Consider the following 14,406-nt stretch of genomic DNA (forward strand, 5'->3'; position numbering starts at 1 on the left):
ATTGGCCGGTCCAGATTGTCCATGGGTGTGAATAAGCAAGTGAGTCGGTCTCTGTGTTGCCCTGCGACTGGCTGGACACCAGTTCAGGGTATCCCCTGCCCACTGCCCGAAGATAGATAGGGATGGGCTCCAGAACCCCACGACCCTCTTGAGGATGAGTGGTGCAGATAATGGTTGGATGGATAATAACGTTAATAACATCAATAATAAGCCCAAATCCACTATGGAAACATTGGACCACTAGGGATTTAGATGACAAAGAAAATGACATAAAATTTTATCTCATCATCAAACAATTTTTACTCACAGTACCACGTCGTACAATGTTTGCTGAACTCTTTCCTATAATGTTCCATTACAACATTGTACAACATAGCACAGTGAGTAAAAAAAGTGTGATGAGGTCAAATCTACTGTATTTTCTCATGTCATCTACGTTCTTAGTGGTCTAGTGCAGTGTTTCCAACGTTCTTTTTGACGGGGCACTCTTAAAAATCTCGAGGCTCACCATCCATCCGAAGTGTTCTAGATACATTTTTGGCACAAGTATCATGTTTTTTTTTTTTTTACCCTAAGTTATCATGGTGTCTGAAATGACAGTGTAAATGTTTTGTTTCTGTTCACGGTTGCTCGGGAGGTAATACCGAAAATTAATTTGGGTTTATTTTTATTGTCATGTTTTGTTTTACTATCTTTTTTATCACGGACTAGGAACGGAGATGGGACCCAATTGCGTTTGTTTACTTAGTTTTATTTAGAAGAGACTTGTATCCACGATCCGATGATTGTCGGTCACGGGTAGCCGATAGCAGGAACGCGAAAGTGAATAAAATAAAGAAAATATAATCATATAAAATATTAATCACTCACAACGGTTTCAGATTATCAAATAAAAAAACTTTCTTGCACAAATCGAGCAAAAATGATCTGCCGGGGGGCGGCTTAGATTAGTGATTGAACCCAGCAATATTATGTGCAAGATTTATGTATTATATATACTTCTATATTTTTGCAATGCAATCCAAAATAGCTTCTTTATAAAAAAAAAAAATAAGTAAATTAATGTGCAGTACTAATTCATGAGCTGTATATTAAAAGAAAAAGTAATCTGCTGCTACCTATTGTGACGGGTAACTTCTGATCACTGGAAGAAATGAAAGATACTGAACAATCCCATGCTTTTTTTTCCAAAGATAAAATCGAGCAAATTCCTACGACACACTAGACAAGCACTCACGGAACATTAGTGTGCCACTGGTTGAAGATTCACTGCTCTCACAGTTGTGACCCAAGTTTGATTTCCGTAGCATCCAAGTCTGAGCAAATGTGGTCAGCAGTAACTGTCGACCCATCAATCATTGGTCAAAAACTTTTATATACTACCGAAAACCTGATCTGCAACACGTACAAAAACTAACGTTTTTTGGGGTACTCTCACGCATTTGCTCACATTCATTCTTTTTTAGTACACTCCCTAACACTCATTATCTCATACATTCCCTATACCAATCATGCTTTCACACTCAATCTTTCTCACTCGTTCTCACACGTTTGCCCACACTCATTCTCTTGCACATACCCTCTAACATTTATTTTCTCACACAATTCCTCTCTCAATCATTCTTTCCCACTCAATCCCTTTCACTTATTCCCTACTTCTTATTCACTGTCACCCATTTTTCTCACAAATTAATTTTCTCACCTGTTCATTCTCAATTATTCCTCTGTTTTTCCTTTCACTTGTCTCTCGCAAAAACTTTCTCTCTCTCATATTCTCATACATTCACACTTCCACTCATTCTTTTATATTCGTTTATTCCTGCGTAGTAGCTCACACTCATTCTCTCTCACACACTCGCTCTGTCGATCGTTCTTTCTCGCTCAATCTTTCTCACTCTTTCTCTCCTGTGCATTCACTTACCCACTCATTCTCACAAATCCCTTCTCTCATACATTCACTCCTGAACCATCACTCTTTCAATCATCCCTCTTGTTTATTTCAATTGACTCTTGCACATTCCTTCTCTCATTCATTCTCTCTTGTAAATTCCCACTCTCATTCACTCTCTCATTCTCCTGCATTCACTTATTCTCTTGCATGTTCCCTCTCTCAACCTTTTTTTCTTGCTCAATCTTTCTGACATTTCTCTCCTGCGCATTCACTGTCACCCGTTCTTCTCACACATTGTTTTCCTCACCAGTTCATTCACTCTCTCAAACATTCCCGCTCGTTATTCTCCTTTCACCAATTTAGTGAGACTGGGAGGTCGCTGGTTCGCGCCTCGGCCGAGACATACCTAATTGGTATAATGGCGGCGCCCTCTGTTGGCTGCGGCTGCATCGACTCGCTACAACGGGTCAGGTGTATCGACATTTCGTTCTGTGTACATTGTTACAAAGAATGACAATACAAAGGAAATTATTATTATTAATTATTATTATCTATTATTTCGCTCTCTCATTCTATCTTGTACATTCTCACTTTCACTCATTCTCTCTAGTACATTTCCTCTCACTTATTCTTGTGCAGTAGCTCGCATTCAATCTCTCTCATACATTCTCTCTTTCTCATCATTCTTACGCCAATCTCTCACACATTATTTCGCTCACTTTTTCTTTCTTGAATATTCCCTTTCTCTGTCATTCTTTCTCTCTCTACCTCTCTTAGTCTTTCCTGCTCATTCATTTACCTGTTCATTCTTGCAAATGCCTTTTACTCCTTCAATCATCCCTCCTTGTTCTTTTACTTTCACTTGACTGTCACACAAGAGGAATTCGAGAAATTTCGAGAAATTGCAAGAAGCCTTGCACTACTGTACTTGTAATGCATACTCTGACAACAACACATTCCTTCTCACTCTTTTTCTCTTGAAAATTCCAACTAATTTTCTCTCGTACATAGCCCCCCTCCCTCTTTTACATGTTAGCCCTTTGTCTAATTAACTTTTTCTCAAGCATTCCTGTCCTCTTTCTCTATGTTGTGTTCTCAAGTCAAGTCAAGTCATGTTTATTTGTATAGCCCTTAATCACAGTCTCAAAGGGCTGCACAGATCAAAGACTATTGCAAACTACAGACTATTATGACACTATCCACTCATCTAAAACCTACATGAGTGCAAATAATACACATAATATCAAAATAAAATATAGGTTATTCATATGCTATAGAACAGGGGTCGGGAACCTTTTTGACTCAAAGAGCCATAAAAGCAAAAAATATTCATTTTATTTTGGGAAAGAGCCACACCATATATTATGAGACAAATTTACTAAATTGCTAAACCGGCGCCCCAGACAAAAGCTTAGTCTTCAGCACATTTATTTTTGATGATTTGATAAAAATTATGAAAAGAGAATAATGCCAGAGCCCCTGTCCCAAATTCAACAAACAGACCACTTTAAACTTGTCTCTTTCTTGCAATTACTCAAGATCGGTTAAACTCCTTTTGACCCTTTTTTTCATACATATTGGTTTCAAAACCAGATGCAAGCATTTATTTTGTAAAAACGTCACAACATTCTGAGAATAGGGAGCCTTGTGTGCTTACCTTTGGCGAGAGATGGGAGGGAATGCTTGTACTTTTTGCATAGCTCCACCCATCCCTCCCACTCACCCAATCAAATGACTAAGTTCTCTTCCGGTGTTTTGGCGTATTTACAGTTCTGTGGATTCATCATAAAGTATCTGAACACTGAACACAGATTATATAGTGAACTTTTAAATAAAGGATTCTTTAGCGTTGTACAGCCAAAACGAGTTTTTTTTTCCCCTTTTTTTGTGTGACACCTTGACTGTAAATTGTAGTGAAAAACGTGCCCTATATATACTGCGAAGTGTTTCCTCTGCATTTAGCTTTGGTTTGGCTTTACGTGTACCTGAATAGGATAGACAATTCCGGTTTTGAACAAGATGGAGAAATTTTGCATGCAATCAAATTGGTCACTGAGCCATAGATACTCATAGAAAGAGCCATATATGGCTCGCGAGCCATAGGTTCCCGACCCCTGCTATAGAATAAAGGTGTGTTGTAGTAATATTCCTAACGTGTGTTTGAAAGGACAGGTCGGGGTTAAATATGACACCTAAATTTTTGACTGATTCACTCTGGGTGATATTACATTTGTCAGTGTTCAGAGACGTTTTTGAGAACAAGTCACGGCATTTAGATGGACCAATAACTAGCATTTCGGTCTTTACAGAGTTAAGGCGCAAGAAGTTGAGTGACATCCATTCTTTTATCTCAGCGAGGCAGGCCTCCAAATTTCCACAGTTTCGTGTGGCGGATTCCTCCATCGGAAGATATAGTTGAGTGTCATCTGCGTAGCGATGGAAACTGATATTATACTTGCGAATAATATCAGCTAATGGGAGAATGTAAATGCTGAAAAGAAGGGGGCCAAGTACTGAACCCTGCGGAACACCACAGGTAACACTAAAGGGCTCAGATGTCATTTCACCATATTTAACACAGTGCGTCCTATCTGAGATGTAGGATCTGACCTATAAGAGGACAGTTCATGAAGGACCAATCCTTTTTTCCAACCGTTCTAGTAAGATATTATGGTCCACAGTGTCAAAGGCAGCACTAAGGTCCAGCAGCAGCAAGAGTGATGAAGCGCCGGAGTCCATTGCTTCTCCTATTTGGTTACACGCAAACTTACAATGATGTCTAAACAGGCTGCAGATCCCATGGGATAACCAAAAGGTAAAGGAAAGAATTTTTGAGAAAAGTAAGAGAAACAAGAAGTGTCCCTCAGCCACGGCCCTGTCAGCCGTGAGAAAAGTGCCTTGGAGGTGTCTGTAAATCAGAATCATTACGGCGTTAACCTCCAATCCATCTTCATCCGAGCAAGCTGTGAGAAAGAATCTGCAAACAAGCGTAGGAGTCCCGCTGCAAGTGGACTGTGGAAATGAGGTGGAGCAAGGCCGAGGAACGCTGACGTCCCACGCCTCGATCTGAGCCTGGGTCAAGGTTGAAGGCTCCCCCACCTCCCGCTTTCTCCACAGTTTTACCCTCGTGGTTGTGTATTGCAGCAACGCAATGAGAGGCGACTTGCCAGGCGATTGTGATTTATGCGGCGGCGTCTTGGGGTGAGCGGGACGCGGGCCAGCCGAGGGGAGAAGATGGATCCAAAGTGCGAGCGAAGGAGACAATCTGATTACGGCCTCATACCTCCTTTCATCTTCATCGGCGACAGTCACTCTTCCAACAGGCGCCTCCTCCCTATACTTATCCGGCACTCAACATGTTGCCATGGTAACAAAAAAAACTTACCTCACGTGGATGAACAATGTAGTGTGTATAAGAGTCTATATATAGAACAAAATCAAGCATAGGTTTATGCACTTTTAGCTTCATGCTAGCAAACAATGCAAAAGCTCATTGACTGGCTGGGAAGCTACGGGGTTACGAAGAACATGCAGCAAGGTTTTCTTTAACATTTGCAAAGATCCAAATTTGAAAATGTAATTTGTATTTAAGAAAGAGGATTTGACCAGTTTGGACAAAAATCTAACACTAAGTAAGAACAGAAAATAATCAAAAACAAATATTTTAAAGGGACATTGAGTATTATTCACTGCCTCGTAGTTTGAAAAATACTTTCTTAAAAAACAATATCTGATTGCAAATATACATCAACCATAATGTAAATGTGCATATTTGTAAAATGCTTGTAGGTCAAGGAATTTGTATTTCTTTTACTTTGAATCTCTGTAGTTTGCAATATTCCTTGTGCTTTATAGCGCTAGTTCTTTATGACTGACAGGTTCTTTTATTACTAAATTGGAGCATTTCTAAAATAACATGATATTACTATAACATTGAAATTGTATTTTTTCCATCTTCGCAACATTGCTAAAATTTGCCCTATGCTGTCTCAGTCGGATGCAGAGATTATAATTCATGCGTCTGTTACCTCCCGTCTTGATTACTGTAATGCACTGCTCTCCAGTCCCCCGAAGTCCAAAATCAAGAGCCTTCAGCTGGTACAAAATGCTGCAGCGAGGCTTTTAAGTAAGACAAGAAAGTTTGATCATACTACCCCGATTTTAGCTAACCTGCATTTGTTCCCTGTTAGTTTAAGATGTGATTTTGAGGTTCTGTTGATAGTATACAAAATAATGCATGCATCATGGAAAACACTTGTCTACTGGTGATCCCAAGAACCAAGAAGAGATCTGCAGGTTCGAGAGCGTTCTCCATTCGGGCCCCGGGGCTGTGGAATGCTCTTCCCCCTGAGATTCGATCTGCAACCTCAGTGGAAATGTTTAAATCTAAGCTCAAAACACACTTCTACTCTATAGCATATGAATAACCTATATTTTATGTTGACAATATCTGTGTATTATTTGCCCTCATGTGGGTTTTAGATCAGGGGATGGTGTCATAATAGTCTGTGGTTTGCTATTGTCTGTGGTCTGTGCAGCCCTTTGAGACTCCTTGTGATTAAGGGTGATACAAATAAACATGACTTGACTTGACTATTACTATCTTATTACTAAGTTGTCATTATTAGTTTAAAATAAGCTCAGTCAACCACTAAATATCATGTTAAATAGAAATCACATTTCCTAAAAAATCACAATGACCCATGATATATTTTCAAAACCAATCCACAGGCTTCTCAGGTGATTTGAGGGGGCTATCTGGTCCCTGTGGGCACCATGCTGGAGACCCATGCACTTGTTTATTGTTGCATCACACAATACGCAGAAATCTAATAGTCACATAATAGTACTATGATAGTACTCGGTGTCCCTTTTATCTGAGTCAAAAATGTCACTCACATTGTTGGACCCGGATAAAACAAGAGGGATCAAAATGCACTCACATATTTTGACAGTTGGAATTTGCTCCTCTAAATGTAGAATGTAGATATGGGATCACATCCGTTTTTAATGAATAATCATGGTCATATGGTAAAGCTCTGTCAACACTCAAAATTGTACTGAATTAAAAAACTTTAAAATACAATTATAATGAAATACTTCGATCCTACCGTCGAAAAGTGTTCAATTTATAATCAAGATGCCTTCCAGAGAATCACTCACTGATCGACATGAAGAAAACTATGCTCGTCTTTTCCTCCTAGTGTTACAATACTGCTCTCCAGTGGTAATTTTAGGGCATTGCAACAGGGGGGAAGTCCTTGTCGAGAAACCGCACCAGTTTGAATTTATTTACTCCTGATTAAGTTTATATTTTATCAGACTCTCAAAATAAGGAGATAAGACATCAATATGATTTGATCATGAAAAATAGAAGAAGCGTGGACTGTACAAAAGCCTTCATATGTAAAATATACAATCTGTTATAAAGAACCTACCCTGCACCTTTTATTAAAAATTAAAAAACACCAACATGATTGGCCTAGGCAGCACGGCGGCGCAGTGGTTAACGCGTGGGTGGCACAGTTCTGTGGTCATGAGATCGAACCTCCTGTGTGGAGTTTGCATGTTCTCCCCGGGCTTGCGTGGGTTTCCTCCGGGCAGTCCGAATTCCTCCCAAATTCCAAAAACATGCATGTCTGGATAATTGGCCGGTCCAATTTGTCCCTAGGTGTGAATCAGCGAGTGAGTTGTCTGTCTCTGTGTGCCCTGCGATTGGCTGGCAACCAGTTCAGGGTGTCCCCTGCCCACTGCCCGAAGATGGATGGGCTCCAGCACCCCCGCGACCCTACTGAAGATAAGCGGTGCAGATAATGGATGGATGGATCATTTTCGCGACAATGATCCTGGCATTACAAGCATATTCAAGCATTGTTAATGTAAGCACTTAATAAATGAAAAACATTCACTAATAAAAAAATGACCATAGAATTATACGTAAGTGTTTAATAGTCAAACTAGAACTATAAGCATTCTGGGGTCGTAACGGGTCGTTAGCCGGGACGGGAGATCAGAATGTGGTCGATGGTCAAAAACGTGTCGTTAGCTGAGACGGGAGATCAGAATTGCAGCAGAATCAAAACAAATGTAACTCTAATTGCAATCAATGTACGGACTATAAATTATTTTTCTTAACATGTTCTTTTCATTATTTTGAGATACAACATTTTAAAAAATCACCATTAAAAGATGTAAATTGAAATCAAATCATCTTTGAGAAGTGAGAAGAAAAAAACCCAAGTCATATTTCAACACTGAACCAAAATTCTGTTGCTAAACTTTATTTGTGGGTGACTGTATTCCCAACGCGAGAAATCCCTATGAATTCAATTTCATTTTCTGAAGCCCATCAAAACACGGATGATGACACATTTGGCTCAGTGCAAAGAGGCCAGCATCCCGACATGGCGGGCGCCAGATAAACATCATTAAAAGTAACATTGTTAGCATCCAAACTCATTTGTGTCGGCTTCTGAGAAGCTGACATGCTTCCAGGCATGGCACATGTCCAAAATAACCCCATCAACAACACACAACCGATGTACAATATTCCCAACAGACTATGCAATGATAAAATTATTCCATGTTGTTTCCATACAATGCAACTCAATTAAAGTTGTGCATATCCTGATGTAAAAAAAAAACCCTGAAATTCTACTTACTCAAACACGCAAGAAGTAACTATCTGGTAGCAAGATGAATAACTTTGGTTAAAACGTAGTAACTAGACAAAGATAGAAGACGTTGACCAAATCAGGCATGTAACTAAGCATCTAATTTACTCTATAACAGCTCGTTAAATTGGTCATTTCTAAATTGGTGCTACCTTGTCAGTGAAATTCAGCTTAGTAACATCAAAGTGAGGATTTTGAACACAGATTTTACGAAGAAAAACAAGATAAGGTGTCAGAACCAGAACAAATGGTTGACACAATCGCGTAATGTTTCACACAAGAGTTTATTGGGATATAGAGGAAAAACAGACGCCAGCGATCCGGTGCTTGCTGGACGAGGGAAGCAAGCCACTCACAGAAACGGAGCATGTTCGTATAGTTCCGCAGCGGGATATCGTAGCGTTGTCAAATGGGAAAAACGTGTCGATAGCTGGAGCGGGAAATCAGAACGCGGTCGGTGATCAAAAAACGGGTCGTTAGCCGCGACGGGAGATCAGAATGTGGTCGATGGTCAAAAACGTGTCGTTAGCCGAGACGGGAGATCAGAATATTGTTGATGGTCTAAAACGGGAGTCAGAGTCAAAGTGCTTGCCTTATGTAAGCAGAGGTTCACTGATGGACTGATAAAGGGCGAGTGAGAGCACTGAGCTTAAAAAGGAGGGGAACCAATTAGGTAACCAGCAGCAGTTGGCGCCAAACGAGCGGCCACAAGAGTGCAATGAGTAATCATGACACAAGGGGCTAAACACAGCATGCAAAATCGATAATGAGTGGAGTTTATAGATTGTTTATCGGTGTCAGGCTCAGTGCTAATTTCAAATAGACGTTATTTAAAGATGTCAACCCAAAGGTTTTCCCAATGACAATAGGTTTTCAAAATTGTAATTTGATTGATATTCACTTAATTAAGTATGGGTTATAAGCATTTAAGAAGGACCGTGATTGGCCATTTGCTTAAACTTAAGCAACTGAGATGTCATCTTCACTGGACATAATGTCTGAAAATAGTAACTGCTAATCATGTTATTTTGTGCAAAAAAAAAAGTGCGTTGTATACAGTACAAGCAAAATATTAGGCATCTTTGATTTATTTCTGTGTGGCCCAGTCCCAAACAACCCACAGTTCGATACCAGCCTGTGGGTGCTGACCACTGCTCTATTCAGTCTACCTATTGGCACCCATTATACTTTAGGGAGATTTGATAAGTTTGTTACTATCGGACGAGTGCAAAAGGGATTTCATGCGACACCAGCATGATTATTGTTGCTTTTCTTTGATTTACACACTCTTTAAGGTCGTTCTATTTTTGTAACATTGAAGATTTAATAAAAAGAGGGGAGTAGGGCTGGAGGATGGGGTGGAATTTTCTTCTCCCGACCCCCTTTGCAAGTGTGAATTCCACTGATGTCTTCTCGCCTTATTATGAGTATCTTCTAAAGTTTGAATTTAACAATCGTGCTGAATAGTTTAAAGCAGGGGTCTGGAAGCTAAGGCTTACGAGCTACATATGACTCTTTTCATGAGTACAAATGGCTTGAAGATAAAATAGAAGTTGCGTAATTATTTGATATACTGGACTGTCTCAGAAAATTAGAATATTGTGATAAAGTTCTTTATTTTCTGTAATGCAATTAAAAAAACAAAAATGTCATACATTCTGGATTCATTACACATCAACTGAACTATTTCAAGCCTTTTATTATTTGAATATTGCTGATTTTGGCTTACAGCTTAAGAAAACTCAAAAATCCTATCTCAAAATATTAGAATATCATGAAAAAGTATACAAGTAGGCTATTCAACTAATCACCTGAATCATCTAATTAACTCGAAACACCTTGCAAGGGTTTCCTGAGCCTTAAAAACACTCAGCTTGGTTCAGTAAACTAAATCACTGCTGATCTGACTGCTGTCCAGAGGACCATCATTGATACCCTCCATCAGGAGGGTAAGACACAAAAAGAAATTTCTCAAAGAGCAGGCTGTTCACAGAGTGCAGTTTCAAAGCATATCCACAAAAAGTCTGTTGGAAGGGAAAAATGTGGCCGGAAACGCTGCACAACCAAGAGAGATGACCGCAGCCTTAACAAAATTGTGAAGAAGAGCCGCTTCCAGAATTTGAGGGAGCTTCAAAGACAGTGGGCTGAAGCTGGAGTCCAGGTATCAAAAGCCACAGTTCACAGACGTGTCCGGGAAATGGGCTACAATAGCCGTATTCCCATGGTCAAGCCACTTCTGAACTCAAGACAACGGAAGAAGCGTCTGACTTGGGCTATGGAGAAGAAGCACTGGACAGTTGCAGAGTGGTCCAAAGTCCTCTTTTCAGACGAAAGCAAGTTTTGCATTTCATTTAGAAGTCAAGGCGCCAGAGTCTGGAGAAAGGCTGGAGAAGAGCAAAATCCAAGTTGCTTGAAATCCAGTGTGAAGTTCCCACAGTCAGCAATGGTTTGGGGAGCCATGTCAGCTGCTGGTGTTGGTCCACTGCGTTTCATCAAGTCCAGAGTAAATGCAACTGTGTACCAAGAGATTTTAGAGCACTACATGCTTCCATCTGCTGAAAAGCTCTATGGAGATGAGGATTTCATTTTCCAGCATGATCTGGCACCTGCCCACAGTGCCAAAACCACCAGTAACTGGTGCACTGACCATGGCATCACTGTCCTTGATTGGCCTGCTAATTCCCCTGACCTGAACCCCATCGAGAATTTGTGGGGTATAGTTAAGAAGAAGATGAAAGACACCAGACCTACAAATGCAAATGAGCTGAAGGCCGCTATCGAAGCATCCTGGGCATCAATAACACCTCAGCAATGCCACAGGCTGATTGCCTCCATGCCACGCCGGATTGATGCGGTAATCCGTGCAAAAGGATTTCCAACCAAGTACTGAGTGCATCAATGGACATTTTCAAATGTTTGATTTAGTTTTGCTGTTATAAAATTATTTTTTTTACTTGGTCTGAGGAAGTATTCTAATATTTTGAGATAGGATTTTTGAGTTTTTTTCAGCTGTAAGCCAAAATCAGCAATATTCAAATCATAAAAGGCTTGAAATAGTTCAGTTGATGTGTAATGAATCCAGAATGTATGACATTTTTGTTTTTTTAATTGCATTACAGAAAATAAAGAACTTTATCACAATATTCTAATTTTCTGAGACAGTCCAGTATTGTTGCATGCAGTGTCAATTGTCGCACGTGTGAAGCAGAGACAATACTGACTGTTTTAAGGGTTTATCCAGTATATACAGAACACAATTCTAACTACAGTTTACAGTCAAGGTGTCACACTAACAGACCCTGTTTTTGGCTGAAAATCAAGTTAATAATCCTTTATATGAAAATTCATTAAACAATTTGTGTTCATTGTTGAGAAACTTTAGGAGGTAAAGCCACAGAACAAACTTTAAACACCCCAAAGTTCTGGAAAAGCACCTTGAGCAATTTGAATAGGTGAGTAGTAGGAATGGGCAGAACTATACAAAGGCCACCCGCACTCCTCATTGCCCAGTACCGTCTGCACTGAAGCTAAATATGTTGGTATACTTGTTTGCAGTATTTTGTGACATTTAAAAATATATCCTTCCTCATACCTAGCTTTGAACATAAATGAGTCAAAATGATCCTCAACATTCTTAAGTAAATGCGGGAGGGAGACACATTTTAAGTGGTATATTTATATTGATATGGAACACGGGCTCTGGCATTATTATGTTTTCCCAGATTTTACAGTGAAACAAAAGAAGAATTAGCAAGTGGGTTTGGCAGTTTTGTCAAATTTTGATTTTAAACAAATATGTTTTTTTTCTCTCTCTCTCTCTCTCTCTCTCTCTCTCTCTCTCTCTCTCTCTCTCTCTCTCTCTCTCTCTCTCTCTCTCTCTCTCTCTCTAAAAAAGACAACCAAAAAATCTAAATATTTTTTGTTTTGATGGATCTTTGGGTCAATAAGGTTCCCGACCCCTGTTTTAGTGTTGCATAAACAACACTACATTTTAATTTTTTAAAAAGGGAATACTATCCAACTAAAAATAGAAGTCAAACTAGCAAGGACTTCATTATAGTGGAAATAGCTACAGGCTCAGAGGAAGGTCATGATCACGTCCGTATCCTGTGGGGTAGGTTCCGGACCTAATTGGCACCGCCGTGTCAAAAATTCCCAAACTGGCCTAGTTTAAAGGCTCAGATGAATTCCAATAAGACGGTCGAAAAGTGGCGCCAAGACGTGATGTCAGATTCCCAACTCATCCCGACAATCCTAATAAAATGTCTCGAAAGGTCCCCAGCTAAATTTAGACAATAATGTACGAGTTACTGGTCGGGGACGCGACATAAGTAACAATGTAGAACTCTCATTAATACTGTCCATTACTTGAGGACAAGCATGCTGACTTGGAATGATTCTGTAATGAATGCAAATTAGCTTAATTAATGACCTCATTAACATAACTTCTTGTGTTCAATACATCACAGAGACACCCGGGACATTAAGCAGCTCAAGTGGCCCCTCGTTTATTCTGGTTCCGGCTAATCTATATCGCATATTTCCATCATCCCATGACAGTGTCGGCCTGTCATCCTGATAAGAAATCGACGGCACATTTGCCTCCTTCGTGGTTAATCTTCACAGGCTAATGTTAGTGTTGCTAATATTAGCCGGCAGAATATCAAAAGGAAGAATCTAATAATGGCCGGCGTCATTTTCATTTATTATTATTGGATGAAATAATACTTGAAGTCGCTACTGCCTCGTGTGGCTGGACAAAAAAATTGCCCGTTGAAAAATAGTCTTTTAATTACATGTGTGAGTCATAAATGGTCTAATGCAGGCATGTCAAACATACGGCTCTTCAAAGGTTACGTTTTTCTTCATAAATACAAAACGAATGCTTCTTCCCGCCGCTAGAGGGCAGTAAACGTGCAAAAGAGCTGATGTCAAGCCAAGGTTCTATTCATGTTTGGGACTACTTATCTTTCTGAACAGTTGATGGTCTGTGATGAACAATAATAAAACAAAGCAGCGCACAAGGTTAACAGAAAAACACAAGAATGCCATAGTTAAATATGATGCAACCTATGATTTGACACCTCATATTAAGCAGACTCTCTTTACCTGGTCTATCCCACACCACCTTCTCATCCGACCCCTCTCCAGTCTCCTCAGGAGTGCCCCAGGGCTCTGTCCTTAGACCCCTTCTCTTTATAACCTACATTCTCCCCCAAGGTCATATCTTCAGGAAATTAAATATTTCCTTCCACTGCTCGCAACTCAATCCTCCCACCACCTGACCTTAACTCTTGCCTTTCTGAAATAAAATGATGGTTCAACGTCAACTTCCTAAAACTGAACAGCGATAAAACAGAACTACCTCTCATTGGCACCAAATTCACCCTCTCTAAAGTTGACTCCTTCTCTCTTTCTGTTGAAAATTCCTCAGTTTTTCCCTCCCCTCTGGTCAAGAGTCTGGGTGTCATCCTCGATAGCACACTCGCCTTTATCTCTCATATAAATAACATCACCCATTCAGCTTATTTCCACCGGCGCTTCATCAACCTTAATTTATGTTATTTAATCACATTCAAGTATTTTACAAATAAGTACTGTACTCAGTTCAAGACCAGGTGGAAACATTTGTTGGCCTGGAAAGGGGTGGGCGCCACCAGAATGTGCACCACCAGGCTCTACTTGCACAAGACACGGAACAGGAGCCCCTATGACCCTAGTGGTTAAGGGCTCCATCCACCAACCCACCCACCCCATTATTTTATTTATTGGGGAACCAGCAGTTCGGAACCCATTTGTTACACATTGCCATAGGTTTCTATGCCCAGCTACGCGGCAATT

The sequence above is a fragment of the Urocampus carinirostris genome, chromosome 11, assembly GCF_059441175.1.
Source record: "Urocampus carinirostris isolate Australia breed hairy pipefish chromosome 11, RoL_Ucar_1.0, whole genome shotgun sequence".
In the NCBI taxonomy this organism is placed as follows: domain Eukaryota; kingdom Metazoa; phylum Chordata; class Actinopteri; order Syngnathiformes; family Syngnathidae; genus Urocampus; species Urocampus carinirostris.